Source organism: Diorhabda sublineata, chromosome 5 (genome assembly GCF_026230105.1).
Source record: "Diorhabda sublineata isolate icDioSubl1.1 chromosome 5, icDioSubl1.1, whole genome shotgun sequence".
Classification (NCBI taxonomy): domain Eukaryota; kingdom Metazoa; phylum Arthropoda; class Insecta; order Coleoptera; family Chrysomelidae; genus Diorhabda; species Diorhabda sublineata.
This window is the reverse complement of record NC_079478.1, coordinates 28,275,601-28,292,041: the sequence shown is the minus strand read 5'-3', so window position 1 is coordinate 28,292,041 and position 16,441 is coordinate 28,275,601. Positions and strand designations below refer to the sequence as shown.

The 16,441-nt window shown below is 31.9% G+C and overlaps 1 pseudogene; it reads left to right on the top strand.

Annotated features, from left to right (window-relative positions):
• The window catches only part of LOC130444702 (enolase-like), a 33,493-nt pseudogene extending 22,957 nt beyond the window's left edge, over positions 1 to 10,536 (top strand).
• The last annotated feature ends 5,905 nt before the right edge of the window (positions 10,537 to 16,441 follow it).

The window sequence follows — 16,441 nt, the reverse complement described above, 5'->3', positions numbered from 1 at the left end:
ATTTCACATATTTAATTATTAATTACGAAATGGTTATTGAACATCATAAGCTCAACTCTATTTATCGAAGATAATTAGCACACCAAAACAATGATCAGTGCGTGATTAGCATATGAACATCCCGGGCGTAACCGCGGCGAGGCATCGTTATTGGTCCAAATCAGTGGCACAATAATATACTACAATTTTTTCGCCCTTTTTATTCCAAATAAATTTTTTTTCTATTTTTCCTTGGAAGACACAAAAAAATTTTGGAACCAGGGAAAAGTTTTTCAATTTTGGTTGGGCTCAACGTGTTAAATCCATCATCAATTATTCAATATCATATATTGAACCAACAAACCCAATTTTCATATTTTGACGTAAAATCACAACAGAGCGTCCTTCAAATATTCACATCCTATATATTAAATTATTGACCCATATTTGATTAAATTTTGGGTATTCCATTGTGTACATTGATTAACGGTTCACTTCTATTAATATTAGCACCCTAACAGATCAACCTTATGGTCGTGTGACTTAACCCGGTCCGAACTATGTAACTAATTTGCAATAATAAATACCTAGTAGGTAAAGCTGTTAGAAATTAATTAATATATAAATATAAAACAATGGAATATTCTAACAACGTTTAATGGAAATTTTATGTGCTCTGTTAACCCTCTTCTTAACGCAATTCTGAAAACAAATTATGAAGGTTTATGTGTAAGAACCATGTTAACCAAAATCCTTTGTTCTTTTGTATTGTATATCGATATTTCATAGTGTAATTTCGCCAATTAGAACGTGTTAACTAATTATAAAAATTATAATGAGAAGAATGAATTGTGATTATAAACGACAATAAATTGAACGCGTACACTATATAAGTATTCTAAGTGAATCGTCTTGTGTTTCTTAACGTGGTGCTCATGCTATATAGGAAGGCAATTCGAAAATGCACTGAGCATAAGCTTAACCCTATTGCTCTGGGCTATCAAATGCAATACTAGATTATGGGGCTAAAATTGAAAGATAAAAGTAAATTCTCAAATATTTGCGGCCAATAAATATTATAAATTCGTTTGATGATACCAAAATATGGGTTTTTGGCGTCGTCAAGTTAATCTCCCTGCGGCACACGGCAGGCTCCGTGTGGACCCACAAACGCTTTAAAATCTTGCTAAACAACGCAGTTGTTCACATCTGAATCCAAGAACTTCAATTAAAGAAGATAGTAAGCTGAGGCGACTCGTAAAGTGTCTGTTTACCGATGAAGCCTTCCAAAAAAAAAAGCTCGCAGGGGCACCTCCGCTCTGAACCAGTTGAGTCAGCTTGGCTTTGTGAGAAAACAGATATCAAATACCCAAATTTGACCAAACGTAGATGAAAATTATTGTTGCCGTTTCCATCTTTATATTTAGCTTATTATGGATTCAGTGCTGTAAATGATTTACCGATAAATAATCGTCTGGATATAATGGAACGAGGAGACTTGAGACTTGAGCTAACTAAATTGAAACAACATAAAATATCTGTGCAGCAAGGAGCAAACGCAAGGATCCTACTAAGTTTAAAATATTTAATTATTATAGAAAAAATGAGTTTTTCATTATATATATTTTTACGTATAGTATTTCGTTAACAGTTTTCCTGTGATTTCTTCTCAAAACCTTTCATTTGATTTGCTTAAATGAAAAATTCAATTCGTTAATATTATAAATTATGCAAATGTTACATAGGGAATTACAAAAGAATTTTGAAAGGGATTTAGTGGGATATAGTACAAAAAAGGTTGGGAAACATTGATTTAAACTGTTCAAAACAGACAGATTTTCATCAGACGAGACTTTATCGCATACGTGACCGCCTAATTATAGGAAGGTTAGAGTGTCGCTAAAAAAGTGTGTATACTTAAAAGGAAAATGATAAAGATTATGTTTTTATAGTAGATTGGAAATGTTTCACACCATCCTCGTAGTGTAATTAAATAGGACTCACGAATATTGTATAACTTGTATTTTTTAAGTATTTTGGGCGTTCTAACGATCAGTCAATTATTTTCAATATAATAGATAATCACCAAACAACAAAGGTTCGCCAAGACGGAATCTGGCAAATATTGATAAAGATCGTATGACATTGGCAGCACGGTTTAAAAACATTTTTCGTTCACTTCGAAATTTTGCATTAAGATTATATTCGACAATATTTGAAAATTATTTATACAGTTAATTGATACAAACCTAATTTCAGACATATTTTTTTAGTGATACTTTTATGTAACAATTCTTACGTTCTATTATTTAATCTTCTTCTTCTTCTTCTTCTTCATCGACCTGTGTTTGCATCAACGTTTGCCTAGCTGCAACTGGGATAATGAAGACCAGCTTTTACACCAACTTGTAGGTGGTTAGTCGGGATGTATTCGGTTTACAATTCTATTCTCTATTCTTCCTTTACAATTTTTGCCAACCTGTCATCTGACATTCTGTCCACGTGGTCTCTCCATTCTCTTCTACTACATCCTGGATGTCACATATCCTTGTTAGTTATGGTGTCTCTGCTCTGGTTTCTATCAAGTATGTCATTACTGGTCTCACACAGGTCTTGTACACTGACTTTGCACCTGGTAGTCATATTTTTATTCCGCCAAATCAAATCTCTCAGGTACCCTGATGTTAAGACGCTTTTGAGCCCTCACTTCATTCGTTAGATTTCTATTATTTATAATGTTCGCTCCTAGATATTTAAATGATCTCATTTGTTCTACACTCTGGTTATATGTTGCGAGCTTACATCTTCTCGGTTCTCTGCATACTGTAAACGATTTGGTTTTCTTCAGGGATATTTGCATGTTAAAAGCTTTCGCTATTTGTTCAAACCTATACTATAGCCTTCGTTAGCTCTCTTCGTTTTCTGAGATGATCAGTATAATCATCAATACAATATACTATTTTCATTTCTTTGTTTCCCATCTGGCATCCCTTTCCAGCTCGCTTTACTTCGTTTATAATCTCATCCATTCTACTGCTTAGTTTATTTTCCATTCTGATATATGTGTAATTATCGATGTTCAGGTCTTTGATTACTTTTATTATGCTGGAGAGAATCTTTCTTCTCTTCAATAGAGCTGTTATATCCCTCAATCGTACCCAATCAAATGCTTAGGTGAGATCGATAGCCTATAGCCTTTTGCGTAATTTGGCGGATCACAAAAATAGCATCTATAGCAGACCTGTTCTTTCTGACTCCGTGCTGTTCCTCAGAGATACCAGATAACATCACTTCTTCATCTAAAAATTTATGAAAAGTTTTTGTACTGCACTCATCAAGCTAATACCTTGATAATTTTGTGGATAGTTCTTTTCACGTTCTTTGAAAAATGGATGAAAAATGTAATCAAAATACTTTTATTTTATTATTATTTAATGTTTCATACAACAAAATTAAAACAGCATATTTGCTATGTTCGTTTATGAATAAAATAAAGTTAAATTTTATTAAATTAATCCAACATAGATAATCAAACAGCAAGTGTAACAATCATTGACAGAAGTGTGTGGTAATTTGAGTGGAAAATTTAATTTAGCTAGAGCTCGACGTGAAAATCTGCTTGGATGCTGTTGCACAAGCGCTTCAAAAATAACAGTTAATGTTCCAGTGGATATCCTCTAATACGGTTAAAGGTAAAATTGATAATTGTCACGCATATTAAAATTAAATTACAGTTCTCCACGGCATAAATCAACTGAGCAAATGAGTACGATTTTAATCTGTCTCGGACAAGTGACAAGCTGGTAGCAAAATGTTGCTTAAAACTTTCATTTTCTAAAGAAAAAACTTACAATTTTCATTCCAATAGCATTTAGTCTAGAATTCATGGACAAAGGAGAAACAGAAAAACTTACAAACATTGAGTACGATGTGGTTGAATATCCTTGTAATATCAAATCAAACATTTTGCAAATTGATACTAGTACACAAAATAGCATCAATAATATAGGCAGAGAGCCAATCTTATGTTAACAAATTTAGCATCAAACAGAAAGCAGCAAAGCTTCTATTATGAGTACATATAACAGGTGACTCAATCTGATTAGCTATCGACAAAATACTGTCGAAAGATGGCCAAAACTAGAATTTATAATGATTGTAAATTGGGCTGATATGCTGTTATTTAAACAATTAACTTGTTGATATATTACGTAGAAAGCTCTAAGTATATGTAATTTGGTAGCTGCTGAAGTAGTAGGTAATTCATCACATTTTTGGTCGTGATAATTCCAAAAACAGATCTAGTCAAAAATACATACGGTATTTTTCTTTAAACTTTAGTGAGGTACTGTTCAGATAATTCTACACTACGATTTATAAATTCCTCTGAGATACCTAAAATGACACTAATACTTCATTTTATGCGTTCGGTTACAATAATTCAGGTTGTAATTTATTTGGTTTTGTAATTAGAGAAATTATGTAATAAAGTGATATTTTCTATGTTATAAATGCTGCACCAGAACAGAGCCGCCTGCGTTCGGCGGTGATCGAGGCTTATCGCGACGTGCTGCAAAGTTAAGAAAAGCGCTTAATTGCCAATCGCGATAAGGGCTAAACGCCGGACCTACACTAATATCGAGGTATACTAATTTGTAGAGTAAGTTTCGAAAAGTAAGCACTTACGATTTTTCAATTTTAAAAAATGTTCAGTTGGTGAAAAGTTATTAACATCGAAAGTTGTCATTTTGTCGATTTTTCGACTTTTAACGATTTATAAATCTTTAAATATGCATTAAGCAGAAAAATGACAAGAGACTTTATCTTCTCAAAATGGACCATATTTCTATAAAAAAAATTGTTTCAACCAAAAAAACTATTTGTTCATAATTTGTTTAAACAATTGCGATTTAAACAGAACGTACCAGTTTTTCGCAAAAACGCAGTGTATATTTGGATTCAGCGACTTAAAATATATAAGAATACCACTGTTTTATCTTTAGTCCTATAATTGCATACGGCAACATTGACCACTCCCGAACTAAATTCATTTCATATTCACTCGAAATTCATTTAAAATAAATATCATCAAAAAAACAGCAGATAGCTGCTGAATAAAGCAGTGGAATCTCGAATTATTATGTCATTTATCAGTTCCATATTCGTTCTAAATTCCATTTTATATATAATCTCAAAAAATATGCATATTTTTTTTATTTTAATGAGCACACTCATCATGAATTGATTAGAACTTTACAATCATTCAGTGCAGTTACAGTCACCCGATATATAACTAGTAGATAGTCTAGCGATAACCAGATAGGGCTCAATTAAGGCCCTATTAGTAGAGAGAGACCGTGCGCTCGATATTTAACTATTCGCTCTATTCGCTCATTAATCTGGTGCTGTTATTAATATGTATTTACATGTGGCCAGATGCATATGGATAGACGTTTGTCGTTTCTGCTTTTGACGTTAACGGTGAAGGGTTGACCAACGGTTAGCTTGATGGATTGTTGAAATATTTAAAAAGGTAAACGCCATAGAGGGTGTTCACATCAGAAGTTTGCTCGATGGTCTATCTGTCAACAATCAATTTCATGTCTGCGATGCTGTTCTCTGTATAATTTTGAGCTCATAAGTGATCAGAACTTCATACTTCATATCTTATAATAAAATCGATCATACAAATTTTTTACTGACTAGCTTACTGTATTTAGAGAAGTTACAAAATACTTTTTGTTATATTCCATTGCCAAAACACCAATATTGAGAATAAATGTGATAAGAGAGGTTATGATTTATCTGTCATGCTTTCGTAATCTGAAATAAGATTAGGTTTCACGTTTTTGCTAGCACAATGAAAAAACCTGCTGACAAAAGACACACAGAGAAAATAGTAGGAAAGTTATTGCAAAATAATTTTTTTTTCAACTGCTATGAAAAGTGACGTATTTCTCATACCTAATTAATTTCAAAACCACATATTGCTCACACAGTGAGAAATATTATTTCTCATGGCACTTTGCCCACACCAAATACATTTATATGTGGTGTGGGCTTCAAATAAATAACACAACTGTCAGATTATATAAGTTTTTAAAAAAGGTCTTTTTCGGAAACTTTATTTTTGGTATACTTTGAAGATTTGTCGGAAACTTTAAAGGCGTCTACACTTTGGCCACAATATTCAATGTTGCGAAGAATTATCAGAATATAAAATAACATTGATATATCCACGTATCATAAATTACGTTTATTTTTGAAAAGAAAGTTCTATAATTACAGAGACCAATTGCAGAGATTTTTAAACGAAGCTCCAGACAAGGAATATCTACTAATAAAAGAAAATTTATTTAGAAGGAACTATTTTTGGAATTCAATTTTATTTTTTCTAATCTAATAATCATTACAAATTCTATTTCAAATTATGGTAGATAGATATTTGTACTTTTAACTAATACATTCAAATCAATGGTTAATGGTGCAGTGGATAATAGTGTGTCCGCTTGGAACTCAGTAGTCCCGAGTTCAATATTCTGGGTTGGAAAGAATTTTTTTGTGAAATTTTAATATTTAGATAATTTTGAGGATTTAAATTCAGCTTTACTTATGAAATTAGATAACACGAAAACAAAGAAGCCAAGAACGTTTACTGCAACGAAAGAATTTTACGAAATTTATAAAAAATATGCTGCTCTTCGATCGATTGATTTGCCAGAAAAACATTTCTTTTTAAATTACCAACACGGAAATTGTACTAGAAAGGAAGTTGGCATAAACAAATTCGGTAGTATGGCTAAGATAATTGCAATTTTTTGAAAATTAGAAAACCTCCATCTATACACAGGTTATTGCTTCAGACGTTCTTCGGCAACAATTTTAGTAAATGCAGGAGGGGACTCAGACGTTCTTCGGCAACAATTTTAGTAAATGCAGGAGGGGACATATTAACTTTAAAGTGCCATGGAGTACCGTGGCAGAAGGATACGTCTGTTAAAAATAAAATTAACGTTGCTAATAATTAAATATTAATTAACAGCTAAGAGGATACTTTAGTATTATTTTGGTTTTACTAATCATAAAATAAAAATTAAGTTCCATTACTTTTATTCTTTCAATTTGTGCAGTTGTGGAAAAAGTATAGTGTGCAACATGTTGGAAACTTGAACTTTTCCCACTTGTTGCACGATATACTATTAATGCCATATATATATATATATATATATATATATATATATATATATATGGCATATATATATATATATATATATATATATATATATATATATATATATATATATATATATATATATATATATATATATATATATATATATATATATATATATATATAACTTATATTACAATTGAAATACTTGCCTTATTAATACATTAAACAAGGAACTCAACGATAATAAATTACATGTGATTTTCAAGAAACGGCATTACGGCATTCATGTAGAAAAATGAAAAGACGAAAGAAATAGATTTTATTTAAGACAATTTGCGAATGCAGGAAGTTACTAACAACGCAGTGATGAAGCCGTTACCTGTCCTAAATTACAATCATGTCATGTCAAGTGTAGATCTACAAAATAAAATCTACTACCCATATGAGAGAAAAATACTAAGCTGCTAGACGAAATTTTTTATACTTGTTTTGATGATGAAATTTCACTTAATTTCACATAATAAAAACTCCTTTTTACCTTTACGTCAAGTGAAACAACAAGAAAACTAGAATCTCAAACTGACTATAGTATTAAAGTTGAGTAATCCCAAAAACAATCGTTCTACTGTCTTTCTAGAAAAACTAATGCGACAGACGCTAATAGAAAAAGAGTAAATACTACTATGGAATGTAATAAATGCTATAGAATTCTATGTCGTTATATAATGAATTTTTTTTTACTATACATTTCAATAGAAGTCAGTATTTTATTTGATTTTCTATTGAATTCACACGTGCGTTAATGAGATATTTTAATCTATTTGTGTAGCTAATTGATTTAATAGTACGTTATTAAAATTTGTCTGACTTTTATTAAATCACAGGTCAAACAATGAAAATTTATGGTTTTGATTTATAAACTCTGTGATTTTCTCAATTAGATGCTGCCTGTTCCAGAGTTGGAAAATCATTTAATTTGTTTATTAATCAGGGATTATTAATTTAAAAATTAATTAAATTCTTTTACAATTTTTATAATTGTCCGCTATCCTTCTAATAAAAGTGTACAACAAATTTCTTTTTCGAGATTTTTGTACTGAAAAGAAAAATCACGTAAATTTCCGTTATCATACATATGGGCTATATTTATGAATAAGTATATCCCGCATAGTTGATAACGCGTCAAAGCGTGACAAACACATATAATATGTAAATATATGCATATGCATATGCATATGTCGATAAGTTTTCTTAATTTTGGTTCTTTTCTGTGTGTAAATTAGTATTTAAGACATGAAAAAATATTGACATTTCGACTTATTTCGATTTTTATACAAATATAAATTTGACACAGACAATTGCAACTCAACATAAATATCAATATCCTAATTTATAATATCTCAAAAATAAGTAGCAGCCATTAATTATTATCACTAACAAATGCAATGAAAGTTATAAAATAGAATTATAAATTTCACTCAAATTGTTTCATGACCAGATTTATTTTCTGTATTTTGATTGATGACTTTTTAATCTATTTCCTAAATATTGAAATGTCTGTACTGTATAAACAGGGTACTTGATACATAATATTAGTTTTTTTATTTTTGGATCTTTCATATTTTAATTTAGCTTTACAGCCACAATGAACCAATACCTAGAAAATATTTTGCACAAAATTCTACATCTTATTGTTGTGCTTTCTAAATACGAAGACTCCTCCCAAAGGAAGATATTGTTTTAGAGTTTTCCACAACCCTAGGCATTAGTATTACCGCTTCAAGGTATTTAAGCCTTTTTTGCAGTACATTCGAGAGTAGATACTCTGCCATTTCCACAGCTTGCTCGCAGAATCTGCAATTGTCGTCTTCTGTCCTGTCCATAGACTTAAGGTGCAATTTGAAGGGGATGGGACTGATCAGAAGACCAACCACCGCTTTCATGTCGTTTGTGGTCATTACGAGAAGTTCTTAGCTGATATGGTTAGGAATCTTATGGATTGTCTGGATTGCAGAAACAACTTGAGTACTCTCCTAATTTGCAAGCTTTTCCTTTTACTCAAATGAGAATAATTCGTTCATCATTAATTTTCAATTGATACAATGAGTTTTTTATTTCAAAAATCAGTTCATGATAATAAATGTTTATTGGGGACATTTAGATAGCTTCTAAAACTGATTTTGAGTCAGTATTAAAGTAACAGTTTTAACTGGATTTAGTTGGATCATAATAAGCATTGTTTTATTATTTGGACCCATCTGTAAATATTTTAGTTACATTGTTTCCGAAATCATTCAGTGTGGTTGTAAGTATTAAGTTATTCAGGTTTAGAATTTCGAAGTATAAGGGGTATAAGATGGTGGCGAAATCTATAAGCCTTTATTTTTTCATATTACTTCTTATGTAATTTTTCAAATTATCAAATAACGGGACTTTTTTAGCCTGATGCCATAGTCAAAGGTAAGGCTGAGAGAATTCTTAATGTGAGAGGAAAATTTGGTAAATGAGATAATTCTTGACTATAATATCCATTATTTCAGTTGGTAGTTTTCCAGGAAAAATATCTTTGAATTTATTTCATTAAAAAGTTCTATCCCATGTTTACCTTGTAAGGTATTTCCTCCTGTATTTCTAACTTAATATCTATGTCCATATAGGCTCTCTTTAGATTATCCTTAGAAATGTTATGAAACTTGTACATGAAGCAGAATATTGAATAACACACATATAATGAATTAATTATTCCAGGAAACTGCATGATCAAGAATCGCCCACAGCAATGTGGTATTGTTTGAATTTAAGAATGTGTGTAGAGAGTAGTCAATAATGAACTATGATGTCGGATAAAAGATACTTGGGTATTTTGATTTTTCAATGACTATTTATTCGTCCTAAGTAATTTAAGGAATATATAAAATGTTTTGCTCGATTGATAGCTTGAATTAATCAAGGTTGCCATTGAAAAAGATGGATACACAGGAAAGATTGAAATTGGTATGCAGGTCTGAATTTTTCAAAGAAGGCAAATATGACTTGGACTTTAAAAACCCCATTTGCCAAGAGCAAATGGATCATACCCGATCAACTTCTTGAGCTTTACCAAGAGTTTATTAAAGATTATCCAATTGTTTTCATTGATAATCTCTTCGATCAAGACGATTGGCCAGCTTGGACGAAAATAATCGGAGTCACTGGGATTCAAATAGCCGGTGATGATTTAACCGCCACCAATCCAAACGTATCCAATTGAAAAGAAGGCCTGTAATTGCTTACTCCTGAAGGTGAACCAAATTGAAATAGTGACGGAATATATCCAAGCCCATAATCTCGCCAAAGCTAACAGTTGGGGTACCATGGTTTCCCATAGATCCGGTGAAACTTGAAGTTCAGAACGTTTAGCTAACTACAACCAGATCCTTCGTATCGAGGAAGAATTAGGATTTGCCGCTAAGTCTACGAGGAAATTTTAATGCCAAAGATGTTGAAAATGTAGTTGAATGTATTGTTAAGAGAATGGAGTTTCTCTGTAATCACCTAAGTGGAAACATTGGACCATTGATGAAATTAGATGTGGCCTGAAGACACCCATTGTTTTGGCCATACGCGCCACATACCTTTTCTATATGCCACCCGAAGTCGCCAATACAGACTGGATCTTGAACCACTAAAACGCATTGGTTTATTTTTTTTTGATTATGTAAGAGTTTTTGCAAAATCTAGTCCTCTATGATTTATTTATTTTTCAAATTGAAGCATACTTCATCATTGTTCGGTAGAGGACATCAACGAAGCTGTAACCTTAATCTAAACAGGTTGTCCTTCTCATTATTTGTATCCATGATCCTGTAATCGTATTTCCATTCATAGATTTCAAAAGATTATTTACTTTCAAAATATATGTCCATTTATCCTTCGTAATATATTAAATGTTTATCCATCACACGAATACTATTTATGACAATTTATCATTTTTCTTGTTACAAGTATGGTACGAGCATTAAGTATAGACTCAAAAGTGAAGTATACATTCAATTTGTTATCAAGCTTCTCTCAAAATATTCTGTAAATTTTCAATGAAAATGTATAAAACTCATCAGAAGCGGAACAATCATCATTGTGTTTCCCAAACAAATTTTCCATTTTCCCCCTACTACGCTTTAGTTTAAAATATGGCAGCGCATATCAAAAGCTGTTTTTTTGCTTAAACTGCAAAATAACTGATGTGCTGCTCTGATACTGCTTGTTTCGCCAATATAATACAAAGTTTACACTTTTCGGTAAAACAGCGGGAAACGAAAACTACTGATAGCGTATATTTCGCGGTATTTTGTGGATTTTGATGGTGAAAATGTCGCTCATCAGGAACAACAGGGGCGTTCACCGTCGAAAGTAATGCAGATATGAGAAAAATTTACTCAATCAAATTAGCTCTCGAGGCATCTACTCCATTTTGACTGATATTTATCAATGGATATGGTCATTGCTATAAATAGTTATTGTGCATCAGAAAAGTAGGTCCAGCCTTTTAGGAACGACATCACTGAAATATTAATACTTTGATTGGATCATTAATATGGCTAGTAGATGTTGGAGTTTAACATTGTTGAAATAAAGAAAAATGTCGACTGCTCTTTTTCTAATATCAGCACTGAAAACTTCATTGTCAACTTTTTCATTTGCCCGAAAAAGTTACCTTCTTTTTAGTATCCAGTCCTTTGATCATCTAACACATTCAAATTTTTTACTTAAAGCTCTTTGTTTTACAAACTCAACTTCCGTCAACCGAATATATTATATATTTCTTCTATACTGTTATATCACTTCTAAATTATCCAAATTATATAGAGTGAGTTTTATGTATGGAGTTATAGCTACATTTACAGTATCTCCACAATAAGTATTGTAGGTACATTTAGATGGCTACGATTGAATAAATCGTTTAATTTGAGTATTCTTTAATAATTTATGTCCTAATACAAATCTCGTAACAAGGTCTACTGTCAGTAAGTTAGTGAAAAGTTTAACGAAACTGGTGCAGTAAAATATTCATCCAAATCATGGTACATAAAATCTACAACAACTGAAGAGAAATTTTTAAATGTTTGTGCCATGTTAGAAGTCGATCCACATATGTGAAGTAGAAAAATTACGAATTTTGGTAAACATACAGTGAAGGCGATTACAGCAGATGCTCACAATGTTGTCTATTTAATTCATTACAACAAACCAAGCGATTTTTAAAACTTTGCAATACTCGTACATTTTGCAACATCCCTGACTGCTCAATTCATCTTATCTCCGTGGTAATCCTTTCTTCTAATTCCTGAATATTCGCAGGCTGTGTTTTATAAACGATTTGACCCCACAGGAAATAGTCTAGTCCACACACGCATGGTGAGGTGGGGCACCATCTTGTTGTAGCCAAATATTGTCGTTTGGGATTTCGTTACTGTCTGAAAATTTCTAATAAGGATTTTTTCTTAAATGTAATTGAAAATACTTACTTGGATTTGAAAATATCCTAACCAATTCAGGTATAATACTATTTTTCAATAAATCTAAATACACTGTAATATTTAAATTACCTTCAATGAAAAAGGGACCATTTAATCTGTCGCCTATTGTTCCAGCCCATACATTCATGTTTTCGAGATCTTGGGTGTGGGATTTACGCATCCAACGAGGATTGTTACGTGACCAGTTTCTACTATTATGCCAATTTACGTTTCCATTTAAACGAAAAGTAGCCACATCGCAAAACATAACATTACTAGAAAATTTGGATAGTTTTGATTGTAATATTTTTCCATCATTAGATTACACGTTTCTTGTTGACTTCTACGCCTATCACCATATCCTAATATCATTCGTTCTTTTTCAGTTGAACGATCCATTGTGAATTTCAATACACTTCAACAATATCAAATTTGTTACTGTAGCAGTTATATCCACCTAAATTATTATTTTAACTTCGGCGTAGATAACGCAAATGTAGCTATAACTTCAAAATTATGGCATTTAGGTATAGGCATTTTCAAAAGCGAAAATTATACAGGGTGATCCTTTGAAATATCAAAGTTCTTTATTTTTCCGGAAAAAAACTGTTCGAAAAACTGGTAATATTAATGACTATTGAACTGCTACAGGTATTTCACAAATTCAATTTCTTGAAGGAAATGAGAAATAACTTCATTTTCTATTATTTAAAATATAATTGGTAAAACAGGCTTCAAAATATAGAAATACATAGGTTGTTAAATACGAAAAATCAATTATGATCACTTGCGTAATTTGCTCTGTATGATAAAATTATTGTGGAAAAAGAGCACTTTTATAATAGAAATTTGATGTGTTTCACAATTTCTTAGGTTATTGTTTCTACACTGTATAATTTACATTTTATTGGACTAAAATAATTCGCGTTCAAAGTACATCAATCAGGATTAAACACACACTTGAGAGTATTTTGAAAATCCATTTGGCATCTCAAACTTTTTGCTTGAGCTTTATTTTATGAATTTATTCCAGTTTCATTCTATTTTGATTGTAATGGAAATAATGCTATCTCCATTTTCAACTCAAAAATACTGAATACATACAAAATTTCCATCAACTTCAATTCCGACTCTGTGTTTCCCCTAAAAATAGCCGCGTTCGACACAATCGAAACTTCGTAGTTATTGTTTACTTCACAAAACGGAACGCAGATGGCGAGAGAAGCGGAGTGTTGGTTTTGCCGCCATTACAAAGCGTTTCCTGTCATCCTGTCAGATAGGAGACGACGTTCATTTCCTTTCTCTTTGTCTTACTTGAGAATCGACGCTGCAACCACCATACCAAGCCGCATCGCGATCCATTCTACTTTTTTGTTTGCTTACCTTTGTGAGGTTAGGTTATGCGGTCCTCGGGCTGTATTTGCTTTGTTTACAAAAATTCGAACTCACCTACCATCCACACCTATTTAGTTTGTGTTTGTAGCATTGCTTTTGTATTATATATTCAAGAAATAAAATATACATTTTTCTCGAAGTAATATCACAAATATAAATATATTTTCAATGGGAAAATAATATTTGAGATGAAGATGTGTTTGATTAATATTGCTTATGACTAATATTCATTATGCTTAAAGTTGGAATCGCAACGTATGTGTACAGAGTGTCAGTTTGAAAGTATACCGTTCTCTATCTAGAGGTTTCTACAGAAAATTGAAAATAAGGGAAAGCCAGACTTACTTATATCTGGTCAAATTGGAGGCTGGTTTTTAAGTGAATTACATCAACCCTCTAGCGGTGGCGGACACAAACACTGAAATATCAAATGGAAGTTGTGTGATACTTTATTTTGTCACTGAACAAACTTTTTCAAAAATAGGAAATACGCATTTTTTAGTACCTGCTGAGCTCTGAAGATAATTTATGTATTAGGCACTTTTCCATGAAATACGAAATATTGATAAAATGTAATATATTCTAATATCCCTGACAGGATCCCATGGACGTAACTACTTGACAGATTTGCAACAGTGAAGTTCCTTAGCAGAGAAGAATGAGACTAAAATATGGTTAACACGCTGGCTACATCAGGCATAATATGAAAGAGCAAAGAGGTTGATGGCGGCTCAATTTGTTACTAATGGAAATTAGTTTGGATATCTGCACAGACAGCGCGGAGATAAAAATGGTATTATAATGAATGAATAAGGCACTTTGTGAGCTGGTTAGCTAGAGGGTGGTAGATCTGCACTAGTTCCCTGGATAAAAGCACCCAAAAGCAATGGTTTTAGCGTCGAATTAAGTAAGCATAGAGCCACTCACCCACTGACAGTGCCCGAATCCCCTGTGGGAATGTTAATTATGTTTTCAATATTTTCTTTATTATTGTAAACAGTGGTCTTTTAGACACTCCTCTTTGACATTTCGCAAAGTAATGATGTACCAAAGCTCTGATGAAATAATTAAGATTCTCATTTTATTATGAGCCTACCTCACTTTTACTTAATTTTGTGACTTGAACAGGTATGTACAAGATTGTCACTATTCGGACAATTTGAGTCTTATCCAAATATTACAATGCAACTTAGCATTGACATTGATATTAAGTTGCTTGTTAGCAATCTCTCTCACGCTGATTTCTTCATTACGAATGGTGAAGATTGGGGTGTATTAGGACACAAAGCAAGTGTATCTTCAAGCATTTGAACTTTTTGGATCTATAATCTGTATTTTAAGAGCTTTCCAAAAATTCCAGCAAATAAAAACTAATAATTAAAATCTACTGAAACTAATTAATCAAGTTCTTATGAATCTGTGTTAATCGTTGAAAATGACAGTAAAAAGTCAAAGGATCAAAGAAAATAAATGTTAGTGAATACTATTGGGATATTTAAAATGAGGATGTGTACACATGTGTGGAATATTGCAAAAGCAACTTTTAGTTAGTTAGTCTGTTTAATCAACAATATGACTTTGTTATTTCAAACACGAATGATAAAGGAAAGCTACTTTAAGTTATCAAAATACTCCATTCACATAACACAGCATCTTGGACGTGTACACTGAGGCATCGCTAATAATGCGATGCACCTTCAATGGGGGTCCAGAATAATAACCCAGAATAACATCGAGGCAAAGAAATAGTAAAAAATATCCAAACGAATAATCTGCCAACTGTATCCACTTACCAGCTGACATATTGGGCCATCAATATACGAAAAATCTTAGATCTTATTAATTTTTGTGTCTAAATTAAAATCACTCAAAAATTTCATTAGAAAAACTTGAATAATGAAATGCTTTATTTGATTAAGTGTAATGTTTTAATTTACCTTTTCACAACAATTATACATCACACAACAAGAATAACAATAGTTTTTAGTTGGAAGTTAGCTTTGGTTGATTTCGGCCTAAGAAGAAAAACATACACTTTCTTCTTTCTATTACTAAGTTTAAGATTACAAAGATCAAATAAGCAATAAAAATACAAAAGAATAAAAAATCACCGGGATGCGATCTAATAACTTTAAATACATTCAAAGAGTTTTTTTATTTGATACCCAATCATCAGTTTGGCTTTCTACAACAATACGGCACAAACTAAAGAGGCCACAGAATAGTCAACATCGCAAAAAAGTGCTAGAAGCTCAAAAGTGTTGCACAGCGGTATTTATCGATGCCTTCCAACCCTTTGTGCCAAGGTGTAGCACAAAGTGCTAACAGCAATACTTAAGAAACAAATGCCACTTTTAATCAGCATACTCCTACCGAGAGATTCTTCTAAGTTAGATCA